This window comes from Oncorhynchus mykiss, chromosome 25 (genome assembly GCF_057628025.1).
Source record: "Oncorhynchus mykiss isolate SJ-2025 chromosome 25, ASM5762802v1, whole genome shotgun sequence".
Classification (NCBI taxonomy): domain Eukaryota; kingdom Metazoa; phylum Chordata; class Actinopteri; order Salmoniformes; family Salmonidae; genus Oncorhynchus; species Oncorhynchus mykiss.
The window spans coordinates 93711604-93722026 of NC_143046.1; the positions used below are offsets into that span (position 1 = coordinate 93711604).

General features: G+C 47.8%; 1 long non-coding RNA gene across 1 annotated transcript in view; it reads right to left on the reverse strand.

Moving 5' to 3' along the window:
• Positions 1-10423, reverse strand: part of LOC149972175 (uncharacterized) — an 86082-nt gene that overhangs the window by 65098 nt on the left and 10561 nt on the right. The gene's annotated exons all lie outside the window — the stretch shown is intronic.

Below are 10423 nucleotides of genomic sequence, written 5' to 3' on the forward strand. Positions count from 1 at the left end.
GAGAACGCAGAGTGGAATGTTTACTCGTTTGTCGTTATCTGACTGGCTGGTGTTGCCTGGAGCTACCCCATCTGATAGAGGAGTCAAAGGAGCTCAGCAAGAGGAGCATGGTGTCATGATTTTGCCCTGTTGGTGAGGTTTATGACCCCCATAAATACCTTTCCCCCTTTTCTCTCACCACTCTACAGATTTCACTATTGGAAAGACCTTTGTTGACATTGAGAGAGTCTGGTAACATCAAAAGGTTGTGAACGGTGCCATATTTCGGAAATCCAACCAGTTGAAAATATCCGTTGGTACTTAAAGAATATGATGTCAGATCAGTTGTGGTCTGAGACATTATTACCGATGATAGGATGACAGTCTTCACTCCCAACAAGAGGCCAAGAGCGGATACAAACAACTAATAGTTTTGCTGTCCTGTAGCCTGATCTTCCTGCACCTTCGTCGCTGGGGGTACCTGTATTTGCGGCCTCAGTGCCTACTCCTACGATTTAGAAGTTGACGTCGGCAACCTTCCATCCCTGCTCTGGATCGAGCGGGGCTTCTCCATCTGTCGGAGGCACCTGGAGCAACAGGCTTAAGTTGTCCTGTCTCTCACCCGTCCATAAAGGGTTCTCCGAATCCTGTGAAGCATGGGGGTGGGCAGATATCCTCGTCCTTCTCGCCAGCTGTGATTTTGGGCAGCTCCATTGTAAGAAATGTGACCTATCCCGGAGCTCGAGTAAATTACATTACTAAGCTGCTCCCGAATGTACTACGTCAGGACATGGAAATCAATTCTATCCTAGTCCATGTGGGTTTTAATGGCATTATGAAGATCAGCTCTGAACAGTTGAAACGGGATTTTAAAGAGCTGATTGACGCTCTGCTAAACACTAATAAAAGACCCATCATATCTGGCCCTGTGTCCTCTCTGAAGCGTGGCATTGAACGCTTATTTCTCTTCACAACTGGCTACGTGATTATTGCAGCTCAATAGGTGTAACTTTTGTTGACAATACAAAACAGGTTTTATAAGGAGATTTATAAGGAGATTTTAGGATGGGATCCACACAAATCATTTGGGTCCCTGGATCTTTTAACATTATTATAAGGATGGGCTCCCGAGTGGCACAGCAGTCTAAGGCACTGCTTGTGGAAGTTGTCATTAATTACTGTAATTACTGTGTAAGTCTATTGAAGGGGGTGAGAACCATGAGTCCCCTAGATTTTGTATTGAAGCCAATGTACTCAGAGGAGCACGGAAGATGTCCTCCGGCTACAGTATGGTGCTACCCTACAGAGTGCTGTTGAGGCTACTGTAGACTGTAGACCTTCTTTGCAAAATAGTGTGTTTTAATCAACTATTTGGTGACGTGATTATATTTAGTATAGTTTTATCTAAAAAGGATAACTTTTTAATGTTTTAAGAATTACATTTTTATATTACATTATACCAGGAAGAGTTGTTAGACACAATGTAAGTAAACTAATTTATGTCCCTCTAACTGCCCTCTGCTGATCCTACAGCTATTGTCTTCAGTAATCATGTGCCTATGAACCAGAGTTATACTGTTAGCACTGAGGCGGTGTGCCCTAGTAGGAAGTCCACTGTGTGCAGCTCACCCTGCACTAACATAAATAACATGACAATATCTACTTCTGCTAAGCTTCCCAGTAAAGCAATGAAAACAAGTAAGCATCCCAGAAAAACAGTGCTCATAATAGCCTGCGTTAACATATGTAGCCTAAGAAACAAGGTTCATGAAATCAATAATAATAATAATTCTAACAGATGACATTCATATTCGGACTATCTCTGAAACTCACTTAGATAATACCTTTGATGATACAATAGCAATAGCAATACAAGGTTATAACATTTACAGAAAATACAGAAATTCCAATGGGGGCGGTGTTGCGGTCTATATTCAGAACCACATTCGTGTAAAGTTTAATACTTAAATATTTAAATACTGTTGAAGTAATATGGCTACAGGTTCATCTGCCTCACCTAAAGCCCATTATTGTGGGAAGCTGCTATAGATCACCAAGTGCTAACAGTCAGTATCTGGATAACATGTGTGAAATGCTTGATAATGTATGTGATAAACAGAGAGGTATATTTTCTGGGTAATTTAAATATCGACTGGCTTTCATCAACCTGCCCACTTAAGAAAAAGCTTCAAACTGTAACTAGTGCCTGCAACCTGGTTCAGGTTATCAGTCAACCTACCAGGGTAGTTACAAACAGCACAGGAATGAAATCAATATGTATTGATCACATCTTTACTAATTCTGCAGAAATCTGCTTGAAAGCAGTATCCAGATCCATCGGATGTAGCGTTCACAAAATAGTAGCCATATCTAGGAAAACCCCAAAGGCCTTAATATAGTGTATAAGGGGTCATACAATTAGTTTTGTAATGATTCCTATGTTGTTGATGTAAAGAATATTTGTTTGCAAACAGACGCTGCACATTTATGAAATTGCTTATTCCAGTTACTAATGATCATGCACCCATTAAGAAAATGACTGTAAAAACAGTTATATCCCAGTGGTGTCATGTACTGTCATGTTGTGTCTTGTCTCTGTCCTTTCCCTTCACCCTGTCTCCCTCTGCTGGTCCTTGTTAGGTTACCTCTTCTCCCCCTCTTTCCCCCAGCTGTGCCTTGTCTCCTCCTAACCACCTCGTCACCCCGTTTCCCACCTGTTCCCTTTTTCCCTCTGATTAGGTCCCTATATCTCTCTCTGTTTTTGTTCCTGTCCTTGTCGGATTCTTGTTTGTTGTGTTTCATGCCTGAACCAGACTGTCGTCATGTTTGCTGTAACCTTGTCTTGTCCTGTCGGAATCTGCCGGTCCGTCTGAGCCTACCTATGTTTGGTAATTAAAGAAGCTCTGTTTAAGTTAATTCGCTTTTGGGTCCTCATTCACTCACCGTAACAGAAGAATCCGACCAAGAATGGACCCAGCGACTTCGGATCCTCTCCACTCAGCCGTCGGGATCCAGGGAGCGATGCTAGGCAGACACGAGCAGGAAGTGTCTGCTGCTCGACATGCCGTTGAGACCCTGGCCACCCAAGTCTCCAACCTCACAGAACAGGTTCACCATCTCCGCCTCGATCCACCGGCCACTTCCAGGGCTTTCGAATCTCCGGAGCCCAGAATCAATAACCCGCCGTGTTACTCTGGGGAGCCCACTGAATGCCGCTCGTTCCTCACCCAGTGTGATATTGTGTTTTCTCTCCAGCCCAACACTTACTCCAGGAGCACTGCTCGTGTCGCCTACGTCATATCTCTCCTTATTGGACGGGCTCGTGAGTGGGGCACGGCAATCTGGGAGGCAAGGGCTGAGTGTACTAACCAGTATCAGGACTTTAAGGAGGAGATGATACGGGTTTTTGATCGATCTGTTTTTGGGGAGGAGGCTTCCAGGGCCCTGTCTTCCCTATGTCAAGGCAATCGATCCATAACAGACTACTCTATTGAGTTTCGCACTCTTGCTGTCTCCAGTGGCTGGAACGAGCCGGCCTTGCTCGCTCGTCTTCTGGAGGGTCTCCGCGCAGAGGTAAAGGATGAGATTCTCTCCCGGGAGGTTCCTTCCAGCGTGGATTCCTTGATTGAACTCGCTATTCGCATTGAGCGACGGGTTGATCTTCGTCACCGAGCTCGTGGAAAGGAGCTCGCGCTCTCCGTCGCCCCCCTCTCCGCATCACTACCATCTTCCTCTGCCGGCTCGGGTGCTGAGCCCATGCAGCTGGGAGGTATCCGCATCTCGACTAAGGAGAGGGAACGGAGAATCACCAACCGCCTCTGTCTCTATTGCGGTTCCGCTGGTCATTTTGTCACTTCATGTCCAGTAAAAGGCCAGAGCTCGTCAGTAAGCGGAGGGCTACTGGTGAGCGCTACTACTCCTGTCTCTCCTTCAAGATCCTGCACTACCTTGTCGGTCCATCTACGCTGGACCGGTTCGTCAGCTTCCTGCAGTGCCTTAATAGACTCTGGGGCGGAGGGCTGTTTTATGGACGAGACCTGGGCTCGGGAACATGACATTCCTCTCAGACAGTTAAAGGAGCCCACGGCCTTGTTCGCCCTGGATGGTAGTCCTCTCCCCAGGATTCAGCGTGAGACGCTACCTTTAACCCTCACTGTTTCTGGTAATCATAGTGAAACCATTTCTTTTTTAATTTTTCGTTCACCTTTTACACCTGTTGTTTTGGGCCATCCCTGGCTAGTTTGTCATAATCCTTCCATTAATTGGTCTAGTAATTCTATCCTCTCCTGGAACGTCTCTTGTCATGTGAAATGTTTAATGTCTGCTATCCCTCCTGTTTCCTCTGTCTCTTCTTCACAGGAGGAGCCTGGTGATTTGACAGGGGTGCCGGAGGAATATCACGATCTGCGCACGGTGTTCAGTCGGTCCAGGGCCACCTCTCTTCCTCCACACCGGTCGTATGATTGTAGTATTGATCTCCTTCCGGGAACCACCCCCCCCCGGGGTAGACTATACTCTCTGTCGGCTCCCGAACGTAAGGCTCTCGAAGATTATTTGTCTGTAGCTCTTGACGCCGGTACCATAGTCCCCTCCTCCTCTCCCGCCGGAGCGGGGTTTTTTTTTGTCAAGAAGAAGGACGGGTCTCTGCGTCCCTGCATAGATTATCGAGGGCTGAATGACATAACAGTGAAGAATCGTTATCCGCTTCCTCTTATGTCTTCAGCCTTCGAGATCCTGCAGGGAGCCAGGTTTTTCACTAAGTTGGACCTTCGTAACGCTTACCATCTCGTGCGCATCAGGGAGGGGGACGAGTGGAAGACGGCGTTTAACACTCCGTTAGGGCACTTTGAATACCGGGTTCTTCCTTTCGGCCTCGCTAACGCTCCAGCTGTCTTTCAGGCATTAGTCAATGATGTCCTGAGAGACATGCTGAACATCTTTGTTTTCGTTTACCTTGACGATATCCTGATTTTTTCACCGTCACTCCAGATTCATGTTCAGCACGTTCGACGTGTCCTCCAGCGCCTTTTAGAGAATTGTCTTTTTGTGAAGGCTGAGAAGTGCACTTTTCATGCCTCCTCCGTCACATTTCTCGGTTCTGTTATTTCCGCTGAAGGCATTAAGATGGATCCCGCTAAAGTCCAAGCTGTCATTGATTGGCCCGTCCCTAAGTCACGCGTCGAGCTGCAGCGCTTTCTCGGCTTCGCGAACTTCTATCGTCGTTTCATCCGTAATTTCGGTCAGGTGGCAGCTCCTCTCACAGCCCTTACTTCTGTCAAGACGTGCTTTAAGTGGTCCGTTTCCGCCCAGGGAGCTTTTGATCTCCTCAAGAATCGTTTTACATCCGCTCCTATCCTTGTTACACCTGACGTCTCTAGACAGTTCGTTGTCGAGGTTGACGCGTCAGAGGTGGGCGTGGGAGCCATTCTTTCTCAGCGCTCCCTCTCTGACGACAAGGTCCACCCATGCGCGTATTTTTCTCATCGCCTGTCGCCGTCGGAACGTAACTATGATGTGGGTAACCGCGAACTGCTCGCCATCCGGTTAGCCCTAGGCGAATGGCGACAGTGGTTGGAGGGGGCGACCGTTCCTTTTGTCGTTTGGACTGACCATAGGAACCTTGAGTACATCCGTTCTGCCAAACGACTTAATGCGCGTCAGGCGCGTTGGGCGCTGTTTTTCGCTCGTTTCGAGTTCGTGATTTCTTATCGTCCGGGCTCTAAGAACACCAAGCCTGATGCTTTGTCTCGTCTCTTCAGTTCTTCAGTAGCCTCCACTGACCCCGAGGGGATTCTCCCTGAGGGGCGTGTTGTCGGGTTGACTGTCTGGGGAATTGAGAGGCAGGTAAAACAAGCGCTCACTCACACTCCGTCGCCGCGCGCTTGTCCTAGGAACCTTCTTTTCGTTCCCGTTCCTACTCGTCTGGCCGTTCTTCAGTGGGCTCACTCTGCCAAGTTAGCCGGCCACCCTGGCGTTCGGGGTACGCTTGCTTCCATTCGCCAGCGTTTTTGGTGGCCCACCCGGGAGCATGACACGCGTCGTTTCGTGGCTGCTTGTTCGGTCTGCGCGCAGACTAAGTCCGGTAACTCTCCTCCTGCCGGCCGTCTCAGGCCGCTTCCTATTCCCTCTCGACCGTGGTCTCACATCGCCTTAGATTTTGTCACCGGACTGCCTTCGTCAGCGGGGAAGACTGTTATTCTTACGGTTGTCGATAGGTTCTCTAAGGCGGCTCATTTCATTCCCCTTGCTAAGCTTCCTTCTGCTAAAGAGACGGCACAAATCATCATCGAGAATGTTTTCAGAATTCATGGCCTTCCGTCAGACGTCGTTTCGGACAGAGGTCCGCAATTCACGTCTCAATTTTGGAGGGAGTTTTGCCGTTTGATTGGGGCTTCCGTCAGTCTCTCTTCCGGCTTTCACCCCCAGTCTAACGGTCAAGCAGAACGGGCCAATCAGACTATTGGTCGCATCTTACGCAGTCTTTCTTTTCGCAACCCTGCGTCTTGGTCAGAACAGCTCCCCTGGGCAGAATACGCCCACAACTCGCTTCCTTCGTCTGCGACCGGGCTATCTCCTTTTCAGAGTAGCCTCGGGTACCAGCCTCCGCTGTTCTCATCTCAGTTCGCCGAGTCCAGCGTCCCCTCCGCTCAGGCTTTTGTCCAACGTTGCGAGCGCACCTGGAAGAGGGTCAGGTCTGCACTTTGCCGTTATAGGACGCAGACTGTGAGGGCTGCTAATAAGCGTAGAACTAAGAGTCCTAGATATTGTCGCGGTCAGAGAGTTTGGCTCTCCACTCAGAACCTTCCCCTTAAGACGGCTTCTCGCAAGTTGACCCCGCGGTTCATTGGTCCGTTCCGTATTTCTCGGGTCATTAATCCTGTCGCAGTTCGACTCCTTCTTCCGCGATACCTTCGTCGCGTCCACCCGGTCTTCCATGTCTCCTGCATCAAGCCCGTCCTTCGCGCCCCCGCTCGTCTTCCCCCCCCCCCCCCCCATCCTTGTCGAGGGCGCACCCATCTACAGGGTCCGTAGAATTTTGGACATGCGTCCTCGGGGCCGTGGTCACCAGTACCTCGTAGATTGGGAGGGGTACGGTCCTGAGGAGAGGAGTTGGGTTCCCTCTCGGGACGTGCTGGACCGTGCGCTGATCGAGGATTTCCTCCGTTGCCGCCAGGTTTCCTCCTCGAGTGCGCCAGGAGGCGCTCGGTGAGTGGGGGGGTACTGTCATGTACTGTCATGTTGTGTCTTGTCTCTGTCCTTTCCCTTCACCCTGTCTCCCTCTGCTGGTCCTTGTTAGGTTACCTTTTCTCCCCCTCTTTCCCCCAGCTGTGCCTTGTCTCCTCCTAACCACCTCGTCACCCCGTTTCCCACCTGTTCCCTTTTTCCCTCTGATTAGGTCCCTATATCTCTCTCTGTTTTTGTTCCTGTCCTTGTCGGATTCTTGTTTGTTGTGTTTCATGCCTGAACCAGACTGTCGTCATGTTTGCTGTAACCTTGTCTTGTCCTGTCGGAATCTGCCGGTCCGTCTGAGCCTACCTATGTTTGGTAATTAAAGAAGCTCTGTTTAAGTTAATTCGCTTTTGGGTCCTCATTCACTCACCGTAACAAGTGGATTGATGAGGAAATGAAAAAGTGTATGGTTGAGAGGGATGAGGCAAAAGGAATGTCAAATAAGTTGCTGCACAACCGATTGGCAAACGTATTGCAAATTGAGAAATCATGTGTCTAAACTGAATTAAAAAAATAAACTACACTATGAAACAAAGATAAATGACACAAAGAATGATAGTAAAAAGCTTTGGAGCACCTTCAATGACATTTTGGGAAGGCACAGTCAGCTCCATCATTCATTGAATCAGATGGCTCATTCATCACAAAACCAACTGATATTGGCAACTACTTTAATGATTTTTTCCATTGTCAACATTAGCAAACTTAGGCATGTCATGCCAGCAACAAACGCTGCCACTACACATCCAAGTATATCTGACTAAATTATGAAAGACAAGCATTGTAATTTTGAATTCCGTAAAGTGAGTGGGGAAAAAATAGTTGTCTTTCATCAATGACAAGCGGTCGATATTGCCACTGCTATTTGCCATATTTTCAATTTAAGCCTTCTAGAAAGTGGGTGCCCCCCGACCTGGAGCAAAGCAAAAGTAATTCCGCTCCACTTTAGTGCGGCTTTTGACATTATTGATAGTCTGCTGCTGGAAAACCTTGTTATGGCTTTACACACCCTGCTATATTGTGAATAAAGAGTTACCTGTCTAATAGAACACAGAGGGTGTCCAACATAATCCAGGTAGAATCGGGCATTCCCCGGGGCATCTGTCTAGGCCCCTTACCCTTTTTCATTCTTTACTAATGACATGAGTAAAGCCAGTGTGGCTATGTATGCGGATCGGATGACACAACACTATAAACGTCAGCTACTACAGCGACTGAAATGACTACAACACAAAACTTCTTCAGGATTGGTGGGTCCCTTGCGGGACGGTTGAGATAACATTGGCTAATGCGATTAGCATGAGGTTGTAAGTGTCATGACGTTGCCCTCTTTGGGTGTGGCGAGCCCCATCCCCCTCTCCCTGCCTCCCCCTTTCCTCCTTCAACTAGGCTGCTGTGGTCAGAGAGACATCGTAAATTCCTGAGGATCTCCTCATGGACACACAGTATAGAGAGAGTAAATGTTCCCCTATCCACATCGAGGGGACAGCAGTGGAGAAGGTGGAAAGTTTTAAGATCCTCGGTGTACGCATCACTGACAAACTGGTCCACCCACACAGACAGCATGGTGAGGAAGGCGCAACAGCTCCTCTTCAACCTCAGGAGACTGAAGACATTTAAAACACTCACACACTTTTACAGATGCACAATCGAGAGCATCCTGTCGGGATGTATCACTGCCTGGTACGGCAATTGCACCGCCCGCAACCGTAAGGCTCTCCAGAGGGTAATGTGGTCTGCACAACGCATCACCGGGGGCAAACTACCTGCCCTCCAGGACACCTACAGCACCTGATGTCACAGGATGGCCAAAAATATCATCAAGGACAACAACCACCCGAGCCATTGCCTGTTCACCCCGCTATCATGCAGAAGGCGAGGTCAGTACAGGTGCATCAAAGCTGGGGCCGAGAGACTGAAAAACAGATTCTATCTCAAGGCCATCAGACTGTTAAACAGCCATCACTAACATTGAGTGTCTGCTGCCAACATACTGACTCAAATCTCCAGCCACTTTAATCATTAAAAATTGGTTGTAGTAAATGTATCACTAGTCACTTTAAACAATGCCACATAATGTATAATGTTTACATACCCAACATTACTCATCTCATATGTAAATACTGTACTCTATACCATCTACTGCATCTTGCCTATGCCGCACGGCCATCGCTAATCCATATATTTATATGTACATATGCTTATTCATTCCTTTACACTTGAGTGTATACAGTAGTTGTTGCCTGGTCAGAACTAGAAGCACAAGCATTTCGCTACACTCGCATGAACATCTGCTAACCATGTGTATGTGACCAATAACATTTGTTTTGATTTGATGAGCATGTCGAATTTGGTCTTCCAAAAAATGTATGAGTTTATTTGATCGAATAGAAGTTTCCTAATGCTTAAGTTGTTACGAGAGTACTGATATAAGTAGGACACGTGACATCCGGGCAACTTTGAGGAAAAACACTTTATATTGGAGTTGTCTCGAGATGGCTATGTATATTCATGTCATGAGGCTAGTAGTGGAACCGATGTGAATTGGCTAGCTAGTTAGCGGGGTGCACGGTAATAGTGTTTCAATCGGTGACATCACTCGCTCTGAGACCTTGAAGTAGTTGATCCCCTTGCTCTACAAGGGCTGTGGCTTTTGTAGAGCAATGGGTAACAATGCTTTGAGAGTGGCTGTTGTCGATGTGTGCAGAGAGTCCCTGGTTCGAGCCCAGGTAGGGGCGAGGAGAGGGACAGAAGCTATACTGTTACAGTAGCATAGCATTTCTCTCCATTGAATACCGGAAGTTGATGTCAACAACCCTCATCGAATATTCAAAAATAGATGACAATAATGAGATGTATCCACCAATCCAAAGAAAGGATAGGTGGGAGCTAGTAGAAAGCCCGCCGGGCCGCTTTGCGGACAATTACTCCCATTGTTAGGGCGGAGACGTGTATCTTATCAGTATGTCCATAATCTTTGGTTGTACTCTACGTATGTTGTAGACTGTAGAGCATGAACCTGCAGGAGCAAGTCACTGCTTTGAAGTTTGCAGAAAACGTAATGTTGTTGTCCAGGGTCAGCCAAGGTTCTTTGCACTCTGGGAGGGGGACAACATGGAGTTGTCAACCATGATGGAGAGGTCTTTGAGTGGCAGGCCTTACCTGTGAGGAAGAGCATCTTGTCAAGGTTGAGCTTGAGGTGGTGGGCTAACAT